This window comes from Stegostoma tigrinum, chromosome 42 (assembly GCF_030684315.1).
Source record: "Stegostoma tigrinum isolate sSteTig4 chromosome 42, sSteTig4.hap1, whole genome shotgun sequence".
NCBI lineage: Eukaryota > Metazoa > Chordata > Chondrichthyes > Orectolobiformes > Stegostomatidae > Stegostoma > Stegostoma tigrinum.
Window position 1 is genome coordinate 16,051,558 of NC_081395.1, and position 15,977 is coordinate 16,067,534.

The window sequence follows — 15,977 nt, forward strand, 5'->3', positions numbered from 1 at the left end:
TCCATGTTGTACATCTCTATGACTTTCTATTTATATAGCATTTATTACAGCTTCAGGATGCCCCACAGTGCTTTACATCAAATGAGACTAAAGCAGTGAAAACATTTGCAGTGTTGAAAATTAGTAACCAAATTGTACACAGGAAGCTCCCACAAATTGAAATGTGATTCTTACCAGAAACTGCTCAATGGTGGTTGTCGAAGGATACATTCTGAACAGTTCATACAACCATACAGTACAGAAGAGGCCCTTTGACCCTTCAAGTCTATACCACCAAAGTTATACCAGTCCAAATTCTTCACTACACCCAGAGCTTTGAATGTTGTGACACTTTAAGTGCTCATCCAAGTAGTTTATAAAGATTGTGAGGCTCTCTGTTTTCAGCTATCCTCCAAGGCAATGCATTCCAAACCCTCACCACCTTCTATGTGAAAAATCCCCTCTAAACCTCCTACCTTTCACTTTAAAATTAAGCCGCCTTGTTATTAACCCTTCAGTTAAGGAAAGCAATTGCTTTCAATTCACACTGTCCATGCCCCTCATAACCTTAAACATCACTATCAGGTTCCTCCTCAACCTTCTCTGCTCCAAAGAAAACTACTAGCTCATCCAGCCTCTCTCCATAGCTAAAGTGCTTCATTCCAGGCAACATCCTGGTGAAACATAAACAGAAGTTGCTGGCAAAAATCAGCAGGTCTCGCAGCATCTGTGGGGAGAAAACAGTTAACATTTTGAGTCTGGTACCTCTTCATCAGCTTCTCAGTTCACCAGGGGTGACTCCTCTGCCCTTCAGTAGAACCTCAAGAGAACTTTTACGCCCAACACAGCAGCAGATGGGCCACAGTTAAACATCTCCTCTAAAATATGGGACCGCTGATGGTGCAGTGTTCACTAACTACTGCATCACAATATTACCCTAGATATTATGTTCTTGGTTGTGGTTGTGGATTTGAACACACAACCTCCAGATTCACAGATGAGAAGGCAACAACTAACACCTCATCACCATTCTTGATTATATCAGTTCCCACATGTTATTCTTATTCTTGGGAAATTGAAAACAATATATCTGGAAGTGATACATGTCCAAATAAGGTGTCAAAGTCATCACTGATTCTAAAATTAAGGAGGTTTGCTTCCACTGGGAAACAAAAGCTCTACAGACCTCCTTAGACTGTAAAGAGTTAAAGACGGCAGGGTTTCTCACCATTTGATGGTAACCTCAAGCTAAAGCTTATCTATGGGAACCAAATATTTTGGTGCATTTTAAGCATTTATTTAGATTAGCCAGCATAATTTTAGTTTCAATCCTAATTGTAAACTTTGTGTAGCTGATGTTACAAAGGGGAGGTGGTCGACCCCTCTCTGATAATTGAATCTGAAGTACCCAGAGAAGCTCACCTTGTCTGGTAATCTGTGAAAGAAGTGTGAAAAATGGTATAACTTGCCTCTCAACACCCCCCCCCCCCCCCCAGTCTGTTAAAAAGGAGAGGTTAAATGGAAGAAATCCCTGATACTCACTTTATAAGCAACAAGTAACAATTCAGTTATCTAATTCTAACAGTGAACAAATTACAGAACTACTAACAAACCAAACAATTCCCCGCTTAACTACTAACTATTCCGGAATAGAACAAAATTCTAATGGTATGATTTTCCAATAAATACAAGTCCCATTCATATAAACCAAAGTAATAAAAAAAGTAAAGTTTGGTCTCTCAAAATTACAGCCAGAATAAGTCTTCCTGAATGCCCTTTGCCTTCTCTGCTGTTTTCCATTCAGGAATGTCTTTCTCCATTGAATTTTTGCATCAGAAATAATAGCTAAGAGTGCTGTAGTATCTTTATTTAAATTATGCTTATTCTGAGAGGTTAGAGGTTTCTGTGAGAGTCAAAGAGTTGCCCTTCAGATGGCAGTTTGCTCTCACACTGAGTTTCAAATGCCCTCTTCTTTTATTCCCTTAATCCATATTAATTTCTTACAATCGGAATTGGTCTAGATTGTAAAAACCATCAGATTTGAATTTAATTGGGTTTTGGTATTTTGGGCCTGGTTTAAATTAATTGGCTAAATTCAAAAACCTGTTATCTTTGTATAAATGGCTGCAGCATGGTGGCTCAGTGGTTAGCACTGCAGCCTCACAGCACCAGAGACCTGGGTTCGATGCCAGCCTCAGGTAACTGTCTGTGTGGAGTTTGCACATTCTCCCCATGTCTGTGTGGGTTTCCTCCCACAGTCCAAAGATGTGCAGGCTAGGTGGATTGGCCATGCTGAATTGCCCGTAGTGTTCAGGGGCGTGTGGATTATAGGGGGATAGGTCTGGGTGGGATGCTCCAAGGGGCAGTGTAAACTTGTTGGGCCGAAGGGCCTGTTTCCACACTGTAGGGAATCCAATCTATAAATGCTGCTTTGCCTGCTAACAGTATAGCCTTTTGGCCCAGTGTTTCAATTTCAAGAACTCTATCCATCTGTTGCTGCCTGCAAACGCTTTTTTTCATAAATAACAGTCTTTAAAGGGATCACGCACTCTTTTCCCCCCCCTCCCCTCTATTATTTTACAAACATCAAATACTCTACCCAGTTCGCAACACTGGTGTACGGGGAAAATCCGGTCCATTGTTGATCTGCCAGCACATTGTGCTTCCGGAAACACGCAGGCTGCAAATGGATTGAGTCTTTTAAAAGTGACCCTAGTGAAGATCTTCCCCATGATACAAAGGAGAGAGAATGTCCTTGCAGTTGTTACAATTTTCCCTAAAACCTCTTTTTCTACATAATGTTTGCATCAACATATTCTGTTAACTGCATATGAACACAGAAAATGGCAACTGAAATAGACAATTTGATCACTTCAGTTAGGTCTGCCATTCAGTAAGATCTTGGTTGAGCTGTTATGGCTTGCATTCCACATTCCCATCTATTCACAATAACCCTGGACTTGCTTGCCTAACAAAAATCTAGTTCATCCCCATCAGCTCAAGGCGCAACTATGGATGGGCAATCTCAGCCAGCTACACCCACATCCTATGAGTAAATTTTTAAAAACTTTCTTGTATCACAACATATTTGCCTCCCTCTGCTGCTGTGGTCTGCAAACTTAGCCACCATGCTGATGCTTCCTTCATTTAAATAATTGATATAAATTTGAAAAGGTTGAGATTCCAGCACAGATCCCTGTGGGACTGCTGCCAAAGACCAATTTATGCACACACTGTTTTTTGCTAGCCAGCCAATGAATCATCTGGCCGAGGATGGTGGGATCATGAACAGGTTTTCTTCAGGATGCGAGATGACACAGGATTTAAAGACAGGAATCTAGAATCAGGAGAAGGAGTACCTGATGGCAATATCAGCTAACATGGGGAGGTCGGATGCTCAGTAGTTTAACAGGAATTGAGGGACGAGAAGATGTGTCTCATGATCAAGGTGAGTTCTGAAGTGCAGCATGAGAATTAAGGGAATGGAAAGATGCAAGCTCACAGCAAACAGAAAAGAACTTAGAAGCAGTTTGGCTCAGTGGAAAAGAGGAATGTGACTGTGGCAACCAATTGGATAGTCGCAATCTTACTGACAAAACATTTTATGAGCTTTGTGTACTTACTCTTGGAGATGAGATTGAAGACAGGTAAATGAAAGTTCATGGCAAAAGGATCTAACCTGTGTAAGAAATTTTAATAAGACTCGATGCACTGTAATTAACAGAAAGCTGACTCTTACTTGGCTTTGTACCTAACATGGCAATAGACAATAGGTGCAGGAGTAGGCCCTTCGAGCCAGCACCACCATTCATTATGATCATGGCTGATCATCCACAATCAGTATCCTGTTCCTGCCTTATCCTCATAACCCTTGATTCCACTATCTTTAAGAGCTCTATCTATCTCTTTCTTGAAACTATCCAGAGACTTGGCCTCCACCGCCTTCTGGGGAAGAGCATGCCATATATCCACCACTCTCTGGGTGAAGAAGTTTCTCCTCAACTCTGTTCTAAATGGCCTACCCCTTATTTTTAAACCGTGTCCTCTGGTTCTGGACTCCCCCATCAACGGGAACATACTTCCTGCCTCCAGATTGTCCAATCCCTTAATAATCTTATGTCTCAAACAGATCCCCTCTCATCCTTCTAAACTCAAGTGTATACAAGCCCAGTCACTCAATCTTTCAACATATGATAGTACCGCCATTCTGGGAATTGACCTCGTGAACCTACGCTGCACTCCCTCAATAGCCAGAATGTCCTTCCTCAAATTTGGAGGCCAAAACTGCACACAATACTTCAGGTGTGGTCTCACCTGGGCCCTGTACAGCTGCAGAAGGACCTCTTTGCTCCTATACTCAATTCCTCTTGTTATGAAGGCCAACATGCCATTAGCTTTCTTCACTGCCTGCTGTACCTGCATGCTTGCTTTCATTGACTGATGTACAAGAACACCCAGATCTCGTTGAACTTCCCCTTTACCTAACTTGACTCCATTTAGATAGTAATCTGCCTTCCTATTCTTGCCACCAAAGTGGATAACCACACATTTATCCACATTAAACTGCATCTGCCATGCATCCGTCCACTCACCTAGCCTGTCCAAGTCACCCTGTATTCTCATAACATCTTCCTCACATTTCACCCTGCCACCCAGCTTTGTGTCATCAGCAAATTTGCTGATATTACTTTTAATGCCTTCATCTATATCATTAATGTATATTGTAAATAGCTGCGGTCCCAGCACCGAACCTTGTGGAACGCCTGCCGTTCCGAAAGGGACCCGTTTATCACTACTCTTTGCTTCCTGTCAGCCAGCCAGTTTCCAATCCAAGCTAGTATTTTGCCCCAAATACCATGTGCCTTAAATTTTGCTCACTAATCTCCGATGTGGGACTTTATCAAAGGCTTTCTGGAAGTCCAGGTATACTATATCCACTGGCTCTCCCTTGTCCATCTTCATAGTTACATCCTCAAAAAACTCCAGAAGATTAGTCAAGCATGATTTCCCCTTCGTAAATCCATGCTGACTCTGACCTATCCTGTTACTGCTATCCAAATGGAGTCATAATTTCATCTTTTATAATTGACTCCAGCATCTTTCCCACCACTGACGTCAGGCTAACCGGTCTATAATTCCCCGTTTTCTCTCTCCCTCCTTTCTTGAAAAGTGGGACAACATTAGCCACCCTCCAATCCGCAGGAACTGATCCTGAGTCTATAGAACATTGGAAAATAATTACCAACGCATTCATAATTTGTAGAGACACCTCCTTAAGTACCCTGGGATGCAGACCATCAGGTCCCGGGGACTTATCAGCCTTCAGACCTAACAATCTATCCAACACCATTTCCTGCCTAATATAAATTCCCTTCAGTTCATTAATTACCCTCGGTCCTTCAGCCACTATAACATCTGGGAGATTGCTTGTGTCTTCCCTAGTGAAGACAGATCCAAAGTACCTATTTAACTCTTCTGCCATTTCCTTGTTCCTCACAATAAATTCACCCATTTCTATCTTCAAGGGCCCAATTTTAGTCTTAACCATTTTTTTCTTTTCACATACCTAAAAAAGCTTTTACTATCCTCCTTTATATTTTTGGCCAGCGTGCCTTCATATCTCATTTTTTTCTCCACGTATTGCCTTTTTAGTTATCGTCTGTTGCTCTTTAAAATTTTCCCAGTCCTCCAGCTTCCCACTAATCTTTGCTATGTTATACTTATCTTTTATCTTTATAGAGTCCTTAACTTCCCTCGTCAGCCACAGCCACCCCTGCCTCCCCTTAGGATCTTTCTTCCTCTTTGGAATGAACTGATCCTGCACCTTCTGCATTATATCCAGAAATACCTGTCATTGTTGTTCCATTGCCATCCCTGCGAGGGTATTGAACCATTGAACTTTGGCCAGCTCCTCCCTATATACCGCTGTATCCCCTCCAGTCCTCCTGCGCATAGGCACACTCCAGAAGGAGGTGATTGACAGTCTTGTTCCCCCCGCGGCCGCTTCGAAGGCAGCGTGCGGTGGCGCAGAGATTCCGGGCATGCATAAACGATCTCACTAGCAAAGCCCCTCTCACCGTCAGCCAAGCAATGTAGTTCCACTTCCCAAGTGCCCATTGACTCTTAACAACACGGAGGCATTAGTGACTGACGGTGGATCCAGACCAATGGGAACAGGGGGCGGTACGGGAGGACCAAGTCTGGAGAGTTTGTCCTCCAACCAATTGCGTCTCGCACAGAATCACTGCTCCAGGAGGGCCGCGCAGGCGCAAAGCTCCCGTGATCGAGGGGTTGACAGCGCGAAGTTTCAGAAGGGAGGCGCTAAAAGGTGAGAGATTATCGAATATATTCATGAAGGTAGCGTGAATCCAGAGGTTTCGTGAGCCCCCGGAAGGCCTGGAGACCCGAATTAGAGACTGCAAGACCCACGTTTGAAAAAAATTGGGAGCTGGTTGCCGGTCTGTTAGGGGCAACAGGCCTCGGTTCACCATCGCCATCGTTATTGGGGGGGGGGGAGACAATATTCAGTGAGATAACAAGGTGTAGAGCCTGACGAACACAGCAAGCCAAGCAGCATCAGAGGTGCAGGAAGGCTGACGTTTCCGGGGGGGTGGGGGGGTCCAGGTCTGAAGCGTCAGCTTTCCTGCTCCTCTGATGCTGCTTGGCCTGCTGTGTTTACCAGCTCTCCACCTTGTTATCTCAGATTCTCCAGCATCTGCAGTTCCTACTATCTTTGAAACAATATTCAATGAGACGTGTATCTAACGGCCATCTTTATACGGGGCAAGATGCAACACAGTGCATGTGCATTCTTCCTTTTGACAGAAAGGGAGGAAGAATGATTTATACACAGCCAAATCAAACCAAAAGAAATGTTGGTCCTGAGATGTTGCTTGGCCTGCTGTGTTCATCCAGCTACACAATTTGTTACAAAAGAAATGTTTGTCTCTTCTAAATGTCTGTTATGGACTGACAGAGATGCATTTTATAAAGTCCTTTCACAGCAGATTGGGTGAGGAGGACTTATACACGGGACACAGGGAGAGATAAGGCCATGTTTGATAAAGCAAGTTTGATTGTTGTAAATTAGCTTGACCAAATGCTATAGTTAGCAAGCACAGGGATGATGAATGAACAGAACTTGATGGGAGAAAGTATGATGGCAGTAGCGTTTTAGGTGATCTCATGTTTCTGTGTGAGGATGGAATGAATGTGAGGGACTGCTCAGCAATGTGTTGGAGTTGTCAAGTCTGAAGGTAGCAGTGACACAGTGAGGGTTTTGGCAGCAGATGAGGTGGATGTAGTCAGATGACTACAAATAAATCTAAATCTATAAATCTAAATAACTACAAATAAATCTATAAATCTAAATGTTTGACATTAGTGATAGCGTGGATATGAGACCAAGATTGTGAACAGTGTGGTTCAGTCTCAGTTCAGGAGAGGGATAGACTTGGGGCAACAGAACTTTTAGTGGCAATTGAAAATGATGGTCTTCTAAATTTGCGATTGAAGGATATTTCTACTCACCCAGTACTGAACAATCACTGACAGTTTAGCATCAGCGGAGGAATGAAGAGAGATGGTGGTGTGGTAAAACAGGCTCTTATCAGTGTACATGCAATGACAACATGTAGTTGGGAGTAGGAGGTATCAAGGATAGATCAGGATGGGGTGTGCAAAAGTGTACAAGAACTTTGGCAAGGAAAGTAAGTTTGGATATGTGTCTGATGTTTGAAAGCATGGTGGGGTCAAGGGTTTTTTTTCCAGCATATGATGATAATTGATCTAAAGGTGAGATTGGCCATTGAAAGAGGGAATACCATTAACACTGAATCACAGAACTTTACAATGTGGAAAAATAGAATACTAATTTGTATTTGGAGGATATTTCCCCTCATCCACACCGGGAATACAGTTTTGGTCATCTTACATAAGAAAAGATATAGTGCTGGTGGAGGTTGTCTGGAGAATGTTCATTTGTTTGATCCATATTGTGAGGAGAAAGCCTTATAAGGAGAGGTTGAGTAGATTGAACCTGTACTTATTGGAGTTTAGAAGAATGAGAGCTGACCTTATTGCAACATACAAGATTCTTAGGGGACTTGAGAGGATGGATGTGGATGTGTGGTTGCTCATTGTGGGAGATGTCAGGATCACTAAGCATAATCTCAGTAAGGGGTCGCACATTTCAGACAGATATGAGGAGATAAGTTTTCTCTCCAGAGAGTAGTGAATCTGTTAAATTCTTTACCACAGGGATCCATTGAGGCTGGTTCATTGAAGACCTGCGTCTTAAATATACTCAATGAATATTATTGGGTTATTGGGAAAAGGCAGGAAGATGGAATTACAGGTTGTCAGATCAGCTATTGAATGGCAGAGCAGACTTAGTGAGCTGAATGGCCTACTTCTGTTCCTATGTCTTATGGTCTTATTTATCTGGATAATTGGGGCTCATTCTGGCGTATGTGGGACCTCTACAAACAGGATGATCTACATCTGAACCAGAGGGGTACCAATATCCTGGGGGGAAAATTTGCTCATGCTCTTCGGGAGGGTTTAAACTAATTCATTAGGAGGATGGGAACCTGATTTGTAGCTCCAGTAAACAGGAGGTTGAGAGTAGTGAGGTCATGAATAAGGCTTCAAGGTCGCAGGAGTGTACCAGCAGGTAGGAAGGTGATTTGAAGTGTGCCTACTTCAACGCCAGGAGCATCTGGAATGAGGTGGGTGAACTTGCAGCATGGATTGGTACCTGGGACTTCATTGTTGTGGCCATTACGGAGACATGGATAGAGGAGGGACAGGAATGGCTGTTGCAGGTTCCGGGGTTTAGATGTTTGGGTGAGCTCAGGGAAGGTGGTAAAGAGGTGTGCAGTTGATAGTCAAGGATGGTATTATGGTGGCAGAAAGGACGTTTGATGAGGACTCGTCTATTGAGGTAGTATGGCTGAGGTTAGAAACAGGAAGGGAGAGGTCACCCTGTTGGAAGATTTCTACAGGCCTCCGAAAAGTTCCCGAGAAGTAAAGGAAAGGATTGTAAAGATGATTTTGGATAGGAGCAAAAGTAACAGGGTAGTTGTTATGGGGGACTTTAACTTTCCAAATATTGACTGGAAACATAATAGTTCGAGTACTTCAGATGGGTCAGTTTTTGTCCAATGTCAGAAGGGTTTCCTGACACAATATATACCTAGGCCAACAGGAGGCGAGGCCACACTGGATTTGGTACTGGGTAATGAACCAGGTCAGGTGTTAGAATTGGAGGTAGGTGAACACTTCGGTGATAGTGACCACAGTTCGGTTACGTTTACTTTAGTGATGGAAAGGGATAGGTGTATACCACAGGGCAAGAGTTATAGCTGCAGGAAAGACAATTATGAGGCGATCAGGAAATGTTTAGGATGCATAGGGGAAGGAAACTGCAGGGGCTTGGCACAATTGAAATGTGGAGCTTGTTCAAGGAACAGTTACTGCGTCCTTGATAAGTATGTACCTGTCAGGCAGGGAGGAAGTGGTCAAGAGGAAGGAGGCTTATGTAAAGATGAGGCATGAAGGCTCAGTTAGGGTGCTTGAGAGTTACATGTTAGCCAGGAAAGACCTAAAGAGAGAGCTAAGAAGAGCCAGGAAGGGACATGAGAAGTCTTTGGCAGGTAGGATCAAGGAAAACCCTAAAGCTTTCTATAGGTATGGCAGGAATAAAAGAATGACTAGAGTAAGATTAGGGCCAGTCAAGGACAGTTGTGGGAAGTTGTGCGTGGAGTCTGAACGCATAGGAGAGGCATGAAATGAATATTTTTCATCAGTATTCACGTGGAAAAAAGACAATACTGTCAAGGAGAATACTGTAATACAGGCTATTAGACTAGACGGGATTGAGGGTCATGAGGAGGAGGTGTTAGCAATTTGGAAAGTGTGAAAGTAGATAAGTCCCCTTGGCTAGATGGGATTTATCCTAGGATTCTCTGGGAATCTAGGGAGGAGAGTGCAGAGCCTTTGGCTTTGATCTTTATGTTGTCATTGTCTACAGGAATAGTGCCAGAAGACTGGAGGATAGCAAATGTTGTCCCTTTGTTCAAGAAGGGGAGTAGAAACAACCCTGGTAATTATAGACCAGTGAGCCTTACTTCGGTTGTGGGTAAATTATTAGAAAGGATTATAAGAGATAGGATTTATAATCATCTAGAAAGGAATAAATTGATTAGGGATAGTCAACACGGTCTTGTGAAGGGTAAGTCATGTCTCACAAATCTTATTGAGTTCTTTGAGAAGGTGACCAAACAGGTGGATCAGGGTAAAGCGGTTGATGTGGTGTATATAGATTTCAGTAAAGCGTTTGATAAGGTTCCCCATGGTAGGCTATTGCAGAAAATACGGAGGCATGGAATTGAGGGTGATTTAGCAGTTTGGATCAGAAATTGGCTAGCTGTAAGAAGACAGAGCGTGGTGGTTGATGGGAAATGTTCACCCTGGAGTTCAGTTACTAGTGGTGTACCGCAAGGATCTGTTTTGGGGCCACTGCTGTTTGTCATTTTCATAAATGACCTAGATGACGGTGTAGAAGGATGGGTTAGTAAATTTGCAGATGACACTAAAGCCACTGGAGTTGTGGATAGTGTAGAAGGATGTTGCAGGTTACAGAGGGATATAGATAAGCTGCAGAGCTGGGCTGAGAGGTGAAAAATGGAGTTTAATGCGGAAAAGTGTGAGGTGATTCACTTTGGAAGGAGTAACAGGAATAGAGAGTACTGGGCTAAGATACTTGGTATTGTGGATGAGCAGAGAGATCTCGGTGTCCAAGTGCATAAATTCCTGAAAGTTGCCACCCAAGTTGATAGCGTTGTTAGGAAGGCATATGGTGTGTTAGGTTTTATTGGGAGGGGGATTGAGTTTCAGAGCCATGAGGTCATGTTGCAGCTGTACAAATCTCTGGTGTGGCCGCACTTGGATTATTGCATACGGTTCTGGTCGCCACATTATAGGAAGGATGTGAAAGCTTTGGAAATGGTGCAGAGATTTACCAAGATGTTGCCTGGTATGGAGGGAAGGTCTTATGAGCAAAGGCTGAGGGACTTGAGGCTGTTTTTGTTAGAAAGAAGAAGGTTAAGAGGTGACCTAATAGAGACGTACAAGATGATCAGAGGATTAGATAGGGTGGACAGTGAGAGCCTTTTCCCTCAGATGGTGATGGCTAGTGCAAGGGGTGATAGATGTAGTACAGATGTCAGAGGTAAGTTCTTTACTCAGAGAGTAGTAAGGGCGTGGGATGCCCTGCCTGCAACAGTTATAGACTCACCAAGTTTAAGGGCATTTAAATGGTCATTGGATGAACATATGGATGATAATGGAATAGTGTAGGTTATGTGGACTTCAGATTGGTTTCACAGGTCAGCACAACATTAAGGGCCGAAGGGCCTGTATTGCGCTGTCATGTTCTATGGTCCAGAAGGAAACCATTTGCCCATTGGGTCTGTGTCAGCTTTGCTAATGATCATTCATTAATGCCATTTCCCTGGCTTCTCATTACCCAAAATGTTGCTCTTTGGCAACTAGCCATCTAATTCTCTACTTAATGTCACAATTAAACCTGGTTTCACCATACAATCAGGTAGTGCATTGCAGATCTCAACCATTCACAATGTGAAACACTTTTTCCTCCTATCTCCTTTGTGTCTTTTTAATAATTTATGACACTAAGCTGGGTGAGTGGGTTAACTATGAGGAGGATAGAGGGGTGCTTCAGTGATGTTGACAATTATGTGAGTGCACTGACGTGTAGTAGATGAGATATAAAATGAATACATATGAGTTTATCCACTTTGGTAGAAAACCAGGAAAGCAGATTAGTATGAGTGATGATAGATTGAGCAAGACGGTGGTGCAGAAAGACCTGACTGCCCTTGCATACTAATTGCTTAAAGTAAGCATGTTGGTGGTGATGGCAGCAAATGGAATGTTAGCCTTTAGTGAGAGGTTTTGAGTACAGGAACTGGATGTGTTGCTGGAATTTTACAGGGTATTGATGAGACTATAGCTAGAGTAGTGCGCGCAGTTTCAGTCTCCTTACCTGACGAAGGATGTTCTGACTACACAGGCTGTGTCACACAGACTTGCCAATCTGATTCCTGCGATGGTGGAACTGATATACAAAGAAAGACAGGATCAGTTAGGACTAAACTCACTGAATATATTTAGATTAGATTAGATTAGATTCCATACAGTGTGGAAACAGGCCCTTTAGCCCAACAAGTCCACATCGCCCCTTGAAGCATCCCACCCAGACCCATACCCCATAACCCACGTACCCCTGACCACTACGGGAAATTTAGCCAATCCACCTAGCCTGCACATCTTTGGACTGCGGGAGGAAACCAGAGCACCCGGAGGAAACCCACACAGACACAGAGAGAACGTGCAAACTCCACACAGACAGTTGCCCGAGGTGGGAATCGAACCCCAGTCCCTGGGGTTGTGAGGCTGCGGTGCTAACCACTGAGCCACCGTGCTGCTCTTCAAAGGGAAAAAGCAGGAACAGGTTACCGAGTTGGATGATCAGCAGATCATATTGAATGCAGAGCATGCTTGAAAGGCCAAACACTCCTATTTTCTGTGTTGCTAATTAGCTTAAATTTGCATCCTGCCTTCCAAAATTTCATGAGTGGGAATATTTTGTCCCTTTTAATCTGATCAGACATTTCATTATTTTGATTTTATTTATTCATGTCACATGTACCTAGGTATAGTGAAAATTTTGTTTCATGTGCAGTACAGGCAGATCATAGCATGCAAAATGCATTATGGTAATTGAACAGAATGAAGGATACAATGTTATAGTTGCAGAGAAGGCACACAGTAAATTTAAAAGATGTCCATTGTAGAAGTCCAACAACAGAGGGAAGAAGCTGTTCTTACCAATCTCCTTGACCATACTCCATGCATTTAGTAACCCTGATCTACAATTTATTACTTTCTCCCAACTTTGACCCCAACTATTAACTAATTACTCTCTGTTTATCTCTCCTGGAATACTGTGCACCTTGGTATTCCTCTCTGCTGTTATCGCCTGGTTTGGACACCCCATCAGGTTTGTTTAAACTCCCCCAAAGAGTACTAGCGAAGCATTCCCAAAAGAACGGAGTCCTGGCTCTGTCCGGCTACAACCATCTGCTTGTGTAGGTCTTATCTTTCCCAGATTTGGTTCCAGTACCTCAAGAGTCTGAAACCCTTCCCCTGCATCAACTTTGCAGGCACGTTTTATCCTCCTCTTTGTAGCTTCACATGTATTGGAGATTACTGCTTCTGCGGCCCTGCTTGCTGATTTTATTTTTAACCAGTTCTCCAAAATCTGACTGCAGGACCAAATTGCTTATGCTACCAGTGCTATTGGTTCCAGTGTGTTCACCCCCTTTATTCAGGGTGTTCTACAACTGCTCAGTCACATCCTTTACCCTGCCATCAGGTAAGCAACATGGTATTCTGGATCCATGTTCTGCTGAATTTACCCCTAACCATCCAATCAATGGTCATTATGGCTGTTCCAGTCTTCCTTGTGTCTTCTTCTGCAGCTGAGCTACCCATAGTGCCATGGACTTAGTTCTAGCTACACTCTTCAGCTGAACCATCACTCATCATTCAGAGATGAATACTGATTAGAGGGTGTATTCAGGGGACTCCCATACTGCCTTCCTACTTCCTTTTGAGTGCCTGCATATCACCTGTTTATTCTCATCCAGCTTCATCTTTAGGTCTGTAGAGTTAGCATACTTATAAACTTACTACTGACATAAACTTTCAGCCTCACAGATGCACCACACTAAATCCAGCTACTGCTCAATGCCAAAACCCGGAGCTCAAAGGCCAGAAATTGATGGCACTCCCTATACAAGTGGTTAACCAGGAAGCATCTGGGAGCTCCCCCAGTGCACAGGTTGTGCATTCGTGAGGTTGAGGCAGTTCAGTCATTCCTTCGTTAAAAACCAAAAGAACTGTGGATGCTGTAAATCAGGAATAAAAGTAAAGTTGCTGGAAAAGCTCACCAGGACTGGCAGCATCTGTGGAGAGAAAACAGAGTTAACATTTTGGGTCCAGTGACCCTTCCTCAGAACTGATGGTGGCTAGAAAAGCATCAGTTTATATGCAGAAAATAGGGAGGTGGGTGGGGTAGGGAGCAAACAATAGAATGGAGGCCCAAGAGACAGAAAGACAGTTGGACAGAGGAATTGCTAATGATCAGGCTGGGAGGGTGAATAGTTGTTAATGGGGACTGTTGGTGACTAAGAACAGGGGGTGTGTAGTGGCAGGCTATGTGGTAACAAGGCCTGGTGTGTGGGTATTGGGGCTGGGACAGGGGAGAGTTTAGGCCGTAAAATTATTGAACTCAATATTGAGTCTGGAGGGATGTAGGGTCCCCAAGCGTAAAATGAGGTGTTGTTCCTCCAGCTTGTGCTGGGCTTCACTGGAACACTGTAGCAAGCCGGAGACAGATGTTGGCCAGGGAGCAAGGTGGTGCATTGAAGTGGCAGGCAACAGGTAGTTCAGGGTCTTTTTTGCGAGCAGAATGGAGATGTTCTGCGAAGCGGTCGCCAAGTCTACACTTTGTTTCTCCAATGTAGTGGAGACCACATTGTGAGCAGTGAATGCAATAGACTAAATTCTTGGAAGTGCAGGTGAAGTGTTGCTTCATCTGGAAGGTATGTTTGGGCCCTTGGATGCTCGGGAGGGAAGAAGTAAATGGGCAGGTGTTGCACCTTTGCTGGTTACAGGGGAGGGGCCGTATGGCTGTGGGGAAGTGTTGGGGGTGAAGGAAGTATGGACCAGGTGTCCTAGAGGGAACGGTTCCTGCAGAAGGCGGCAATGGAGGGGAGGGGAATGTGTGTCTGGTAGTGGCATTTTGCTGAAGGTGGCAGAAGTGGCATCTGACGATCTTCTGGATGTGGATGCTGGTGGGATGGCAGGTGAGGATAAAGGGAACCCTATCACTGTTGCGGGAGGGAAGAGAAGGGGTGAGGGCAGAAGTGCAGGAGATGGGTTGGACCCAATTGAGGGCGCTGTCAACAACGGAGCTGGGGAATCCTCCGCTGAGGAAGAATGTGGACATTTCAGAGGCTCTCTTTTTGAAGTTGGCCTCACCTGAACATATGCGACGGAGACGGAGGAATTGAGAGAATGGGATGGAGTTAGACAGAGGATCTTGATCAGCGCAGACTTGGAGGGCCAAAGGGCCTGTTCCTGTGCTGTAATTTTCTTTGTTCTTTTCTTTGTTTGTTCTTTACAGGAAGTGGGGTGTGAGGATGTGAGGAAGATAGCTGTGGGAGTCGGTGGGTTTATAATGGATATTAGTGGCCAATCTATTTCCAGAAATGGAAACAAATGTCGAGGAAGGGAAGGGAGGAGTCAGAGATAGGCCAGGTGAAAGTGAGGGCAGGGTGGAAATTGGAGGCAAAATTGATTAAGTTTTCCAATTCTGGACAAGAGGGGGAAGCAGCACCGATGATATCATTGATGTATCGGAGAAAGAGTTGTGGTGGGGGCCAGAATAGTACTGGAACAAGGAATGTTCCACGTACCCCACGAAGAGACAGGCATAACTAGGGCCTGTGCAGGTACCCATGGCAACCCCTGTTACCTGAAGAAAATGAGAGGAGTTGAAAGAGAAGTTGTTGAGGGTGAGGACAAGCTTAGCCAAGGGTAGAAGGGTGATGGTGGTGGTGGTTGGGGATGGTTCAGGTCTTTTCTGCAGGAAGAAGTGGAGAGCTCCAAGACCTCCTGGTGGGGAATGGATGTGTAAAGGGTTTGCACGTTCATGGTAAAGAGGAGGTGACTGGAGCTGGTAAACTGGAAGCTTTAAAACCCGGGGCAGGGGGGTAACTGAGTCAAAGTAGGAAGAGATGAGTTCTATGGGGCATGAGCAGGCTGAAACAATGGGTCTACCTGGACATTCCTGTTGATGACACATTAGTTAGAACTTTTAGAGCACTTTCTACAAGCTGTGCATT

At 44.1% G+C, this 15,977-nt stretch overlaps 1 protein-coding gene across 1 annotated transcript in view; it reads left to right on the top strand.

The window, feature by feature from the left end:
* The first annotated feature begins 5,926 nt into the window (after positions 1–5,926).
* The window catches only part of LOC125449419 (gastrula zinc finger protein XlCGF57.1-like), a 97,196-nt gene continuing 87,145 nt past the window's right edge, over positions 5,927–15,977 (top strand). The window contains exon 1 of the mRNA XM_048525202.2: positions 5,927–6,307. The gene's annotated coding sequence lies outside the window, so the exon portion shown is untranslated. The remainder of the gene's footprint in view (positions 6,308–15,977) is intronic.